At 37.3% G+C, this 13,182-nt stretch overlaps 1 pseudogene; it reads left to right on the plus strand.

Moving 5' to 3' along the window:
• The first annotated feature begins 12,555 nt into the window (after positions 1 to 12,555).
• LOC130240199 (5S ribosomal RNA) lies at positions 12,556 to 12,674 on the plus strand (annotated as a pseudogene).
• Positions 12,675 to 13,182: the final 508 nt, after the last annotated feature.

The raw sequence follows: 13,182 nt of genomic DNA on the forward strand, positions 1-13,182 counted from the left end.
GAATGTTTAATCATTTGTGTTATTGATGCAGGTTTTTGTTTGTTAGTTTGTGTGTGCGAGTGTGTGTTTGTGGGAGTGAGTGTAATGCGAGTGTCAGTTGCGCGCGGGGGGGTTATATGAAGGAGATAAACCTCCTCTAAATCCAACCCAAGCAGGACAGACTTGTAGAGGAAAGACATTATTAGATGCCATGTCTGTGCCAGCCCTCCATATCCTCAGTGCATTTCATCCCGGCACATCTCAGAGTGGCGCGGACACACACTCATGATCCTTTGTTTTTACACCGCTATATCTGTGTTATCCTCTCAAAATTGTACTGCGTGAATGCTTTGATTCAGAAATAATCCTGGATTCTGGAACAGCCGTTCACTGGCCAATAACAAATTCACCTTACAATTTATAGAACTGAAACGCACACACACACACACACACACACACACACACACACACACACACACACACACACACACACACACACGCACACAAGTATTTATTTTCTCATAAAAATTATCTGATTGATAAGAATTAGGCTGTTCATTCCTCTGCGGCGACCTCTGAAGTAAGAATTAGGGTAAACTTGTACATTCTTCTATATAAAAGATGGTGGCTCAGTGGTTAGCACTGTCACCTTATAGCAAGAAGGTTGCTGGTTTGAGTCCCAGCTGGCCCAGTTGCCATTTCTGCGTGGAGTTTGCATGTTCTCCCCATGTTCGCGTGGGTTTCCTCCATGGGTTTCCCCTACAAGTCCAAAGACTATAGGTGAATTGATTAAACCTGCAGTGTGTGTTTGTGTGTGAATGAGTGTGTAAGGATGTTTCCTAGTGCTGGGTTGCCTCTGGAAGGGCATCCGCTGTGTAAAACATATGCTGGATAAGTTGGTGGTTCATTCCGCTGTGGTGACCCCTGATGAATAAAGGGACTAAGCCGAAGGAAAAGGAATGAATGCTAGTATACATATAAGGCACTTAAAAAACAATAGGACTTCGATTTATGAACGATGCTAATGCTATCTTGTCAGTGATCGTGCACTTATTGGGTTTATCATTAAAATGGAAAGGACAGCTGCATATTTTCTTTCAACTGCTGGACTATTTAAAATGTACAAACCTGGAAAATGTAAAAATATATACAGTATACAACACTGTCTCAGCAATTCATAACTTGGTGGGCTAATTTGTATGAATTTGTACAACTTTTGGTCAACTTTAATTCAGACTCAACATTGCAAATCTTAGCGATGTGACTATTGTCGATGCGCACATTGCGATATCATTGCTGAGACGATATATTGTGAAGCCCTATTACCAAATGTAAGACCTACTTTCTACAAGTTTAGACACAATTCGGACAGTCCTTGAACAATGATGAAGGACATACAGCAGATCTTGTTATTGTAATTTCTACAAGCCGGTTATTGTATGATTATTAAAAATGGCACTTACTGTGTTGCCATTGCCCAGGCTAGCTCCACTCTTTTGTTACTATACTGTTGTGCAATGAATGGCCTGCTATTTTGCTAGTTCTAACATTGGAAATGGAAATTCAATTCACCTTTATTTGTATAGCGCGTTTACAATGTAGATTGTGTAAAAGCAGCTTCACATAAAAGGTCATAGTAAACTGGAACAGTGTAGTTCAGTTTGTAGTGTTTAAATATATGTACAGTTGAAGTACAGTTGAAGTCAGAATTATTAAACCCCCTTTAAATTTTCTTTTCTTTTTAAAATATTTCCTAAATAATGTTTAACAGAGCAAGGAAATGTCACAGTATGTCTGGTAATATTTTTTCTTCTGGAGAAAGACTTATTTGTTTGGTTTTTTTTTTTGGCTAGAATGAAAGCAGTTTTTAATTTTTTTTAAAAACCATTTTAAGGTCAAAATTATTAGCCCCTTTAAAGGGTCATGAAACCCCCTTTTTCAGTTCAAGTCTACCACAGAATTTTTTTTAAAAATGCTCCGAGATGGCCATGGAGCAGCGCTGCGAGCAAAGGGAGGAGTGGGCGTGGCCGACAGTGCAGGGGAAAAACAGTGGAGCGAACTGTGAGTTGGCTCACAAAATGAGACACAAACTGTGAGGAGACTCATGATTTTATAGTTTGCATAGTTAAAATGCAATTTGTTTTATCATTATAAAGATAATTGCGTTTACATAAACACTGTAAATGAGGAGACTTCTCTCCTCCTCAATCCCCGGGTCTGAATGCAGACACGGTGGATAGCAATGCAGTCTTTTGCCCTGTCTATACCAACCATTAACCTTGCCCGTAATCTGGAGGATTTTAAACATATGCTAACACAGCAGCACGGCGATGTGTCTCAATAGTAACCTCATGGTAACAAACTCCACTGATAAAGACAAAGTCCGCCATTCTCCAATTCTCATACAGCTCTCCTGACAAAAAAGCTTCCTGCAAACCAATAGCTTTACTGTATCGGCCCGGACAGCATCGCAGGGAAAACATGCAACAAACACCGTGGATCATGGAAACAAACACATACGACCCGTGTCACACCCAGTCATTGGGTCTCCCAGCTTGGCAGGTCTGCTTTGCCTTTGGAAAGCACGTGTGCTTATGAATAATTAATAATTTTCTCATAAGATAAGAAAACCCTGCTATGAATAATAATGAGAAAATTATGCATCACCACTCCACTTGCAATTTTGCGCTACGTCACGGATTTTTATCCCGCCCCAAAAATAATTTTAAACCCGGAAGATGAAATTAGCGGACAAAAGCTCAAAATTATCCAGTTTTTCCCACAATTAAAGCTGACAGGTGCTAACCTTGTCTTAAGGTATGCTCAACACTCACAAATCTCAAAAATTACTACAGGGTTTCTTTAACCTTTAAGCTATATATATATATATATATATATATATATATATATATATATATATATATATATATATATATATATATATATATATATATATATATATATATATATATATATAATTTTATTTATTTATTTATTTTTTATTTTTTTTTTATTTTTTTTTGATAGTCTACAGAACAAACCATCGCTATACAATATCTTGCCTAATTACCCTGAATAGACTAGGGATAAGCTTAATAGAATTGTCTTGAAAAATATCTAGTCAAATATCATTTACGGTCATCATGGCAAAGATGAAATAAATTAGTTATTAAAACTATGATGTTTAGAAATGTGTTGAACAAATCTTCTCTCCGTTAAACAGAAATTGGAGAAAAAAAATAAACAGGAGGGCTAATAATTCAGGTGGTTTATTAATTCTGACTTCAACTGTATACTGTACTGGATTGTACCACTCAGTGACAACATTTTTGTCAACATTGGACCCCTTTGGAACCCAAACCAAAGGGATTCCATTGAGTTTTGTCATTGTATCAGCAAATTAATGTGGTGACCAGGGCTGTTATTTTTTTATTAAAATCAATGTTGTTTACTTTAACTGAGAAGCTGTTACAGTTTTCAGTAATGTTTTGAAATGGTTAATGGATGACATCTTGTTGACAAGTGTGCACTCATTGAGTTTATATTTTGACATTAAACTGGAAGAACAACTGAATATTTGTAGCCTTATATACAATCCTGGAAATCATATACTGTATATTATGTATACAAAAGGTCATGACTTGTTTTTTCACTGGGATTGTTTAAAATGCATACAATGCTCCCAATGTCCAAGGTTCCTGTCTACAGGTAAAAGAAAACAAGCAGTTGTCTTCCCAATCTAAGCAATAAATCACATGGCTGTCGAACACATCATTCACAAATCTATTTTAAGCCTCATATTTGTGCACACATCTTATTGACGCTTATTACTATTGCTTATCACTCACATACTTTCCAAAACTGACAGATTCATTACAGCAATGCATTGCAAGCACACACGTCTATCAGTGATAATTTAATTGGACTAATTTGGTACACACCCAGGGTTTGGTAAGATACCGCATTTGAAGATAAGCCCCTCAGAACGCTTACGGACACCCTTAAACATTTTAGCGGATGTTCCGTTCTGCTGAAACGATATCCCGCCGTTCGTTATCAGCACAGACGCAACCGCCAAGGTAGGCTTCTCTGCTGCTCCTCGCTCATCAGGGACGGCGGACCCGGCTGGTTTCCAAACGGAATTTTTATTCAAATAAAAAGTGCTATGTTAGTATTTGAACTGACGGCTGAAGCTGATAATTAGCCTGCATGGAGTCAGCTTTGATTGGCGTTGTAATTGGATTGTCATTGGGCTGAAAACCTATTATCTTTGGCTCATGCCCCATGAAATTTGTTGGAAAAACTTTGCTGCCAGTCATCCGAGCGGCCATCTTGGGCTTGCAAATGAGGTTTAAAGGGAGGGAGATTGGGACTGCTGGGAGGCTCACTTGACTGCGTCCCTCCTCACAATTCCATTGGTATTGATTAATGATATTAACTTTGCAGGTATCTGTTCCAGCATGCTGTGTTATTGGCCATTGCTTTGGACTGCTGCTGGTTCAGGGGGAAAGATGAGAAGAGAGGGAATGTGCGAGGTAGTGGAATAATGAGAAAGGAGAGAGGGGAAAAAAGAGGGAGAGCGTCAAACTGCGGGCGTCTTTTCATTTGCATTAATGTATATGGAGAGTACTGAATATACGTCTTGTAGCAGTGGGTGTCATTCGCTTATAGTGCTTATCAAAGCCATTGTTGGAGTGGGAATTGAGTTGTGTCTTAACATACAATGTTGTCGGATGCTCGCGTGCACAAACAATGTCACGTAGCAGTGTTTTCAACGTGACCCACCAAGCTTGAAAACGCATCAAACAAAACGGATTTGCATTTTTGGTGTTTGTTGGTGGCTGTGAGTTTAAAAGGTGTGACAGCGTTCCCGTGTGCCTCACACGTACTGAAATGTGCCCTAAAACAATAGGCTGCAGTGATGACGCCTTCCTCAGGTGTGCGTGGGTGTGTGATTGGCTCTCTGCCCCGTGCTTTCTCACTTCACATGCAGATGGCATTGATATATATATATACTCACACCCATAAGGCCTTGCGCTCAGCCGTCCCCGGCCCCCGGGACCGCTTCCGCCTCATCCGTGTGAGCTTTAGCATCGTACAGGAGACGTGCGTAGAGAATGACACCCCACAGTGAAAATGATTATTTTCTGTAAAGTTGAGAGGGAGCTCAGCGTGTTGGAATGTGTTGGGAGGAGACGGGATAGCAGATCTCCTCGGTAGATCCTGTATTGCATTTAATGACTGATGTGAACATATATACACAGAAGTAAAAAAAAAAAAAAAAGATTTTATACCATTGCATAAACCTGCTTCTATTCCTTCTAAACCTTCTACTCAGCTAGGCGGTGAGTATTTATGTTTTTAAAGGACACTTTCCCTGAAATTGAGAATTCTGTCATTTAGTATACTATACTCACTTTTTATTATTCCAAACTAGGCTTGTGCGGGTATTTGGTAATGCGATAAATCACGGTAATGAATATGCACGATATTGTTATCGCGGGCACTTCAAAATACCGTGAAAAATAATAGATCTGAATTTATATTCTTAGAACGCGCCTTAGCTTATTTTCCATCAACCGCTTGAAGAAACACTGCGTATATGCTGCGCAGAACTGATGCGCACTCTGATGTAAACAATCCCCACATGTAGAAGCACTGTGCGCGCGCCACCGCTGCCACCGCACTATAATCCTCACACGAAAAAGAAACATGGCGGAAGGAGGAACGCTGCCGACAATTTATCCCCCTTCAAAAAAAAAGTCAGAGGTTTGGAAATATTTTGGGTTCCAAAAAAATGCACAGGGATTGCTGATCGAAGACGGTTTCTCTTTGCACATTCACTTTGATATAATTGCGGGTTAACAGTTAAACAGACCATCTGCCGCGTGAGGATAAAGAATGAAAGAGCCTCCACTATTCAGCCTCTTTACTTTCTCTTTACTGTACTTTTCTTCTTTACTTTACTCCTTTACTTTCGTGAATAAGGAAACACTGGAAATTGACTCACTGAAGACATCCATTAGCCTATGTATTTAATTTTGTTTAAGTGCAAATATTTATTTCAAAACTATTTCTGAATTCAGTCGTAATTTTCAGCAAATGAATAAATAAACAATAAAAACGAAGTGTGGTAAAAACACACGTCCTATTCTTATGCCACATGGTGATGCATACATGTCCAAAACCTGACAAATCTAAACTTGTTTTTATTAAAACAAATATAAATAAGCATTTATTAAATAATAATGCTAATAATAATGACGTAAAAATTAGGGTTGCGCTGGTCTGAAAATAGCAACAAATCGTGCCATGCACGTCTTACACCTAATATTGCCGGGGGAATTTGGGAATTTGCCATACCAGAGTTCTGTAACTAAATCAGGCAACAAAACAAATACTGTAGCATTTTTTAATAAACAACACTAATAAAAGATTTTAGTAGCATTGCTATTATTAACTAATTTCAGTTGAATTTTTAAGATATGTTTACAAGACAATGGGTTTAATTCACTGTCTATACTTGCGCACAAATTTATGCATGCAATGTGCATACAGACATTTACACAAATCATGATTCATCAACTTCTGTACTAAAAATTATTCTAAATCTACAAATCTTTACCTGCTGTGTCTTGTGATTTGATGGAGCTCTCTTTGTGCCTGGAGTTGGAAAAAAGTCAACCGTGCAGAAATAGACTTGATACAGTGGTTGCCTAGGCTAGCATCATAAAACACACTGCGCTCTGTTCTTTAAAAAGGAGTCTTTTCTAAAGTCAACAAAAATTCATTTTTTTTATTTTATATTTGGCAACGGAAATTTATTTATTAAGTTTAATGCCCACCAGACACACTAGAGGACACTCTACGCATCGTATCAGCCACTGAACCGGACTACACATCCCATAATCCTCAGCACTTCATGAACTTTGATTACACACACACACAGCTGCAGATCATTTACACTTATTAACATTTACACTCTCCCTTTCATTGGCAAAATCATTGAAAAAGTTGTTTTTAACCAGGTTAACAAGTTCTTAAACTTCAAGGGGTGTTTGGACAATTTTCAATCTGGTTTCAGACCACATCACAGTACAGAGAGCGCCCTTATAAAGATAATCAATGACATCCGCCTAAATACAGATTCAGGCAAACTAACAGTGCTGGTACTGCTTGATCTCAGTGCTGCATTTGACACTGTCGATCACAGCATACTTCTGGATAGGCTGGAAAACTGGGTTGGGCTGTCTGGGACGGTCCTCAAATGGTTCAGATCTTACCTTGAAGGGAGAGGATACTATGTCAGTATAGGTGACCATAGGTCAGGGTGGACACCCATGACATGTGGAGTCCCACAAGGCTCGATTCTGGCACCACTCCTGTTCAACCTTTATATGCTCCCTCTGAGCCAAATAATGAGAAAGAACCAAATCTCCTACCACAGCTATGCTGATGACACTCAGATCTACCTAGCCTTACTGCCTAATGACTACAGCCCCATTGACACCCTCTGCCAATGTATTGATGAAATTAACAATTGGATGTGCCAAAACTTTCTTCAGTTAAACAAAGAGAAAACTGAAGTCATTGCGTTTGGGAACAGAGATGAGGTTCTCAAGGTGAATGCGTACCTTGGCTCTAAGGGTCAAACAACAAAAAATAAGGTCAAAAATCTTGGTGTGACTCTGGAGTCAGATCTGAGTTTCAATAGTCATGTCAAAGCAGTTAGTAAATCAGCATACTATCATCTCAAAAACATTGCAAGAATTAGATGCTTTGTTTCCAGTGAAGACTTAGAGAAACTTGTTCATGCTTTTATCAGCAGCAGGGTGGATTACTGTAATGGCCTCCTCACTGGCCTTCCCAAAAAGACAGTCAGACAGTTGCAGCTCATCCAGAACGCTGCGGCCAGAATTCTGACCAGAACCAGGAAATCAGAGCACATCACACCTGTCCTCAGGTCTTTACACTGGCTCCCAGTCACATTTAGAATAGATTTTAAAGTATTATTACTGGTCTATAAATCACTAAATGGCCTAGGACCTCAATACATTACAGATATGCTCACTGAATACAAACCTAACAGATCACTCAGATCTTTAGGATCAAATAGATTAGAAATCCCAAGAGTTCAGTCAAAGCAGGGTGAATCGGCTTTCAGCTACTACGCCCCTCGCTGCTGGAATCAGCTTCCAGAAATGATCAGATGTGCTCCAACATTAGGCACATTCAAATCAAGACTGAAAACACATCTGTTTAGCTGTGCCTTTACTGAATGAGCACTGTGCTACGTCCGACAGATCGAACTACTATGTTTTTCTCTTCTTTTTAACTCTTTTATAACACATTTTATCAGCTTTTATTTTATTTTATTTTTATTCTGTTTGTTTTTATTCCTCTTATAATTGTTTCTTTTATTCCTGTTTATGTAAAGCACTTTGAATTGCCACTGTGTATGAAATGTGCTATATAAATAAACTTGCCTTGCCTTGCCTTGCCTTGCCTTATTACACACACTGTATAAGCACCACTTTCACACACAATCTTTGCTGAGTCTTGTATCTCTGTATAGTGTGCATTACCAAGCAGTTTCCTATTCTTGTTCCTGGTTTCCATTTTGATTTGTCTTTTGTTTTGTTTTTTTGTTTTTGTTTTTTTTGCTGACTGCCTTGACCTTTGTGTGTTCGCTTGGATTACACCTTGGATGACGCGTATTGTTACTGTTTACTCTTGTACTGTTTAATAAAGCTACGTTTGGAGCTTTATCTCTGTGTACGCACTGACCTTTACACCTGCCTTGGAAAATGAATGTAAATTTAAAATAAAGTATCAAATAGTCAATAAAAATATAATTAATTTAAAAAATGTTGTCAAACATCATTATTACTGGGTTCAAATGCTCTACACATGCAAAAAACGTTAAAATGCACACTTAAAAATATGATCCTAAAATGTAATCTACATACCAACATCTCAGATGCCAAGACATTCATTAATATTTAATGAGTCATTTAAATATTGGTGTCTAAGGCTCTGCAAGCTCTGAGACTGTATAGTGAACATCAGTAGTTTTAGTAAAATCACAATAAATTTGTGATTATGAATGAATAATTCTCATAATCAGTCATTGAGATAGAATTCACAATATTTCTAACATCACAATATATAGATAGTAGGTTATACTGTACAAACAATACCAAAATGATGTTAGGGAAGTCCTAGTGTTTTGCAATATAAATGTGGACAATCTAATTGCATTGTATAGATGCACACGTCATCCAAGGCCTCTGTCTACCTGGATTAAGATACTGTGTTTTCTGAAATTTAGTACAGCAGAGTGTGACAATTGGCATACTTTGTGATAGATAATTTGCTAGTTGCACACAAAGGGAGCTGATCGTAATTGAGCGTATTGGTTTGTGTATTTGCTTGCAAACGTGGCCACGCGGCATTATGGTAGATGACATTTCTGAAAGTGAGCGCAGTCTGTAACCTCTTTATGCGAACGCTGTTGATCAGCCCATTCCAACTGTCATCTTATTTGCATGCGATGGACGCATCATTATTCACTACATTTGATGTCCGCAAAACACATTAGAACTGTTTCCTTGAGCAAAATATTAAGGACCCGCCATAGCAGACATCATTTGTGTACCCAAATTGTAAAATGTAAATTGATATGTAAGAAAATGGCCCATTAACTTTTTCATTAATGGTTATAATGCATTTTGAGTGTCATCTGTGCAGAGAGAGCACATGTTCATTTGAGACGAGAACTGACGATAGCTCCACACAAACACACTTTCGCTCACAGATATTTATTTATTATTTTTGTTCTGCCCGCTGTGAAATCATGTGTCTATGTTTATAGTGTTACTATTAATCAAATCAAGTCAGCAATATGCTCAGTAACACTTGTGTTATAATGTAGAGATTTTTTAATGCTTCACAAAAATATTTATAATACTATTTTATTGACGCACACTGTGGGATTAATTTACAGGTGTTTCTTCAAAGGGGGAGGGACCAGAAGGATTATCAGAACCAGTATTCTCAATTATTCCTAAATAATTCTGGAGATTAGCATTTATTTTGTTTTGTGAATTTTGTTTGGGTTTTGTTTTTACATATTGATAATTTACATTTTTGCTGCTCTTTTTTTTTAACATACAAATATGCTAATTCCTGGCAACACAGTTAAGTTTCAGTTTAGTTTGCACCAATCTTGGGTTTGGTTATTCAAATTTTAGTTAAGGCAATTTTTTGGCCTTAAGTAAATATAAATATACAAATATAAATATAAAAAGCTGCAATGTAAATGATCTTTGTTGTTTTTTTTTTTTTTTTTGCAGTAAATAAAGCTTTAAAACATATTGCTTGTGAGCTTAGATATTTCAGTTTCTGTATACAGATGATCAGATATACAAATTAACTTTGCATGCTTAAATTCTTCATATTTTTTCAATCTTTTAATCTTTTCTGTGGAAGATATTTGCTTGCTTTCTTGAGTCAATCACTTATTTGTTTTAAGGCATGTGATTGGCTGTTTGCAATCGATGTCACCCATTCATTTGCACGGGCTGATGATCTCAGGATCAAAGTTGATGATCAGGATTTCAAGATTAGATTTGAGTTGACCAATCCCAGCCAGTGCAGTCAGGCTTAGTTGATACCATGACTCTGAGTTTGCTCATCTAACATTGTTATTGAGGTGCATAGAACCAAATAAGTAGTCTTGACACTGAATTTTGATTCAGAATTCTTCACTGAATACAAAAAAATGATAATACAAAGCTATTTATTGTCACATACAGTTAAGGGCAAGATTATTAGATCTTCTGTAAAATATTTTTCAAGGGGTTTTTAATTAACAAGTAATTTGGAGCAATGGAATTTACACAGTATTTCCAATATTATTTTCTTCTGTAGAAAAAAAAGCAGTTTTTAATATTATTTAAAACCATTTTAATGTCAATATTATTAGCCCCCTTAAGCAATAAAATATTACAGAAAAAAACATTGCTATATAATGACTTGCCTTATTATCCCTTATGCCTTGTTAACCTAGTTGATCTTGTTAAGCCTATAAATCATTATCTTGGAAAATATCTAGCAAATTATTATGTACTGTCATCATGGCAAAGAAGTCAGTTCTTAGAAATGAGTTATTAAAGCTATTATGTTTAGAAATGTGTAGAAATAATCTCTCCGTTAAACAGAAATTGGGGAAAATTATAAAAGAATTGGAACTTAAAAGGAGTGCTAATAATTCTGACTTCAACTTGAGACTTTAGTTTTAGCATTAGTCATTTAGCAGAAGCTTTTATTCAAAGCTACTTAAAATGAGGAAGGGATTAAAGTGATTCATCATAAAGAGACAATACTCACATAAAACGCTACTAACAGAAATCTTCGGTCTGTTTTTTTAGAAGACTATTAGATAGAGTAGGCATAAAATTGTTTTCCTTTCTTTATTTATTCGTTTATTTATTTATGGATTGTTTTTCTATATATTTTTTAAGTTAAGCACTCACGGAAAAAAATAGAAAGTAGTAAGCAGCAATTCCCTATATAGTAAGTAGTAATTACCTACGTTATTTTCCCTTTGTGTCGTTAAGATCTTTTTACCTGACATAATATAATACTGCATATAGTGCCCTGCTTCAATGTACAGTATAGCCTCAACTCCAGCGTTTATTCAGGCTTGAGCACATTTAACACATGATCAACACACTTTGATGTTTGAAGAGGATCTCGGACTGTGACCAGTCCTGTTGCGAGTCCACCTCTGTCCTTTCTATGGAAAAAGAGATTATTTTTAGTACAAAGCAAAACACGAGTCACTCAATTATGTTTTTGTGTGTGTGTGTGTGTGTGTGTGTGTGTGTGTGTGTGTGTGTGTGTGTGTGTGTGTGTGTGTGTGTGCGTGTGTGTGTGTGTGCGTGTGTGTGTGCGTGCGTGTGTGTGTGTGTGTGTGTGTGTGTGTGTGTGTGTGTGTGTGTGTGCGTGTGTGTGTGTGTGTGTGTGTGTGTGTGTGTGTGTTTGTTTTTTTGTTTGGCTGCTGACAATAGACATGATGATCTGTTCTCATGCTAATACTTACATGACACATCCATTGATATACTATTTGTTGGTGTGTCTTTGTGAGCAATTGTAATGCTACTGTATTGACGTGACACACCTTTATTTGAACAAAATTAATATAATTTGTGAAATTTGTTCTGGAATCAAATTTAGTTCTTTGAATTGAATTAAACAAACTGATGTTTGTACATAAAGCATATTAAATGGAAGTATAGTATTTTTTTAATATTTAAAATAAATCAACAAAAAGTAAATATGATTGAAATAATGTTTCATCAGGACGCTGTGGCTCAGTGGTTAGTACTGTTGCCTTACAGCAAGTAGGTCGCTGGTTTAGTCCTGTATGGATCTCTGTATGGAGTTTGCATGTTCTCCCCTTGCTTTTGTGGGTTTGTGCCTGGTGCTCTGGTTTCCCCCACAGTTCAAAGACATGCGCTATAAATGAATAGTGTAAGGCCATAGTGTATGTGTGTGAATGAGTGTGTATTTGTTTACGGCCATACCACCCTTACTGTGCCTGATCTTGTCTGACCTCACAAGCTAAGTGGGGTTGTGCCTGGTTAGTACTTGGATGGGAGACTGCCTGGGAATGCCAGGTGCTGTGTGTATGGATGTTTCCCAGTACTGGGTTGCAGCTGGAAGGGCATCAACTGTATAAAACATATGCTGGATAAGTTGCCGGTTCATTCCGCTGTGGCCACCCCTGATGAGTAAAAGGACTAAGCCGAAGGAAAATGAATGAAAATAATGTTCCATCATCATTCAATATACTTTGGCACTATTCACACATTCAGACATTCAGAGTATTTTAATGCAGTCAGACAATTCTTCTAAACATACCTGACAGGATTTTTACAAAAAATTGTCAAAATAAAAAAAGTCAAAATTTTAAGGTCACTTTTTAGTCTTGTTTGAAATGCTAACAGGAGTAAAAAAGTACTTCACTGATTTGCCAGATGGTGAGCCATTCTTAACTGATGGAAACCCTCTAACAGCAGTTTGTCCAGATGAAGGCCAAAGGCATGAGCCTTTCAGCCATAGCAAGAATCTCAATGGGCAATTGGTTAAGCACTGCAGCTGGAATTCGTCCCCAGTTCTTTGTTATAATCTGTGTTC

Source organism: Danio aesculapii, chromosome 13, assembly GCF_903798145.1.
Source record: "Danio aesculapii chromosome 13, fDanAes4.1, whole genome shotgun sequence".
Taxonomy (NCBI): Eukaryota; Metazoa; Chordata; class Actinopteri; order Cypriniformes; family Danionidae; genus Danio; species Danio aesculapii.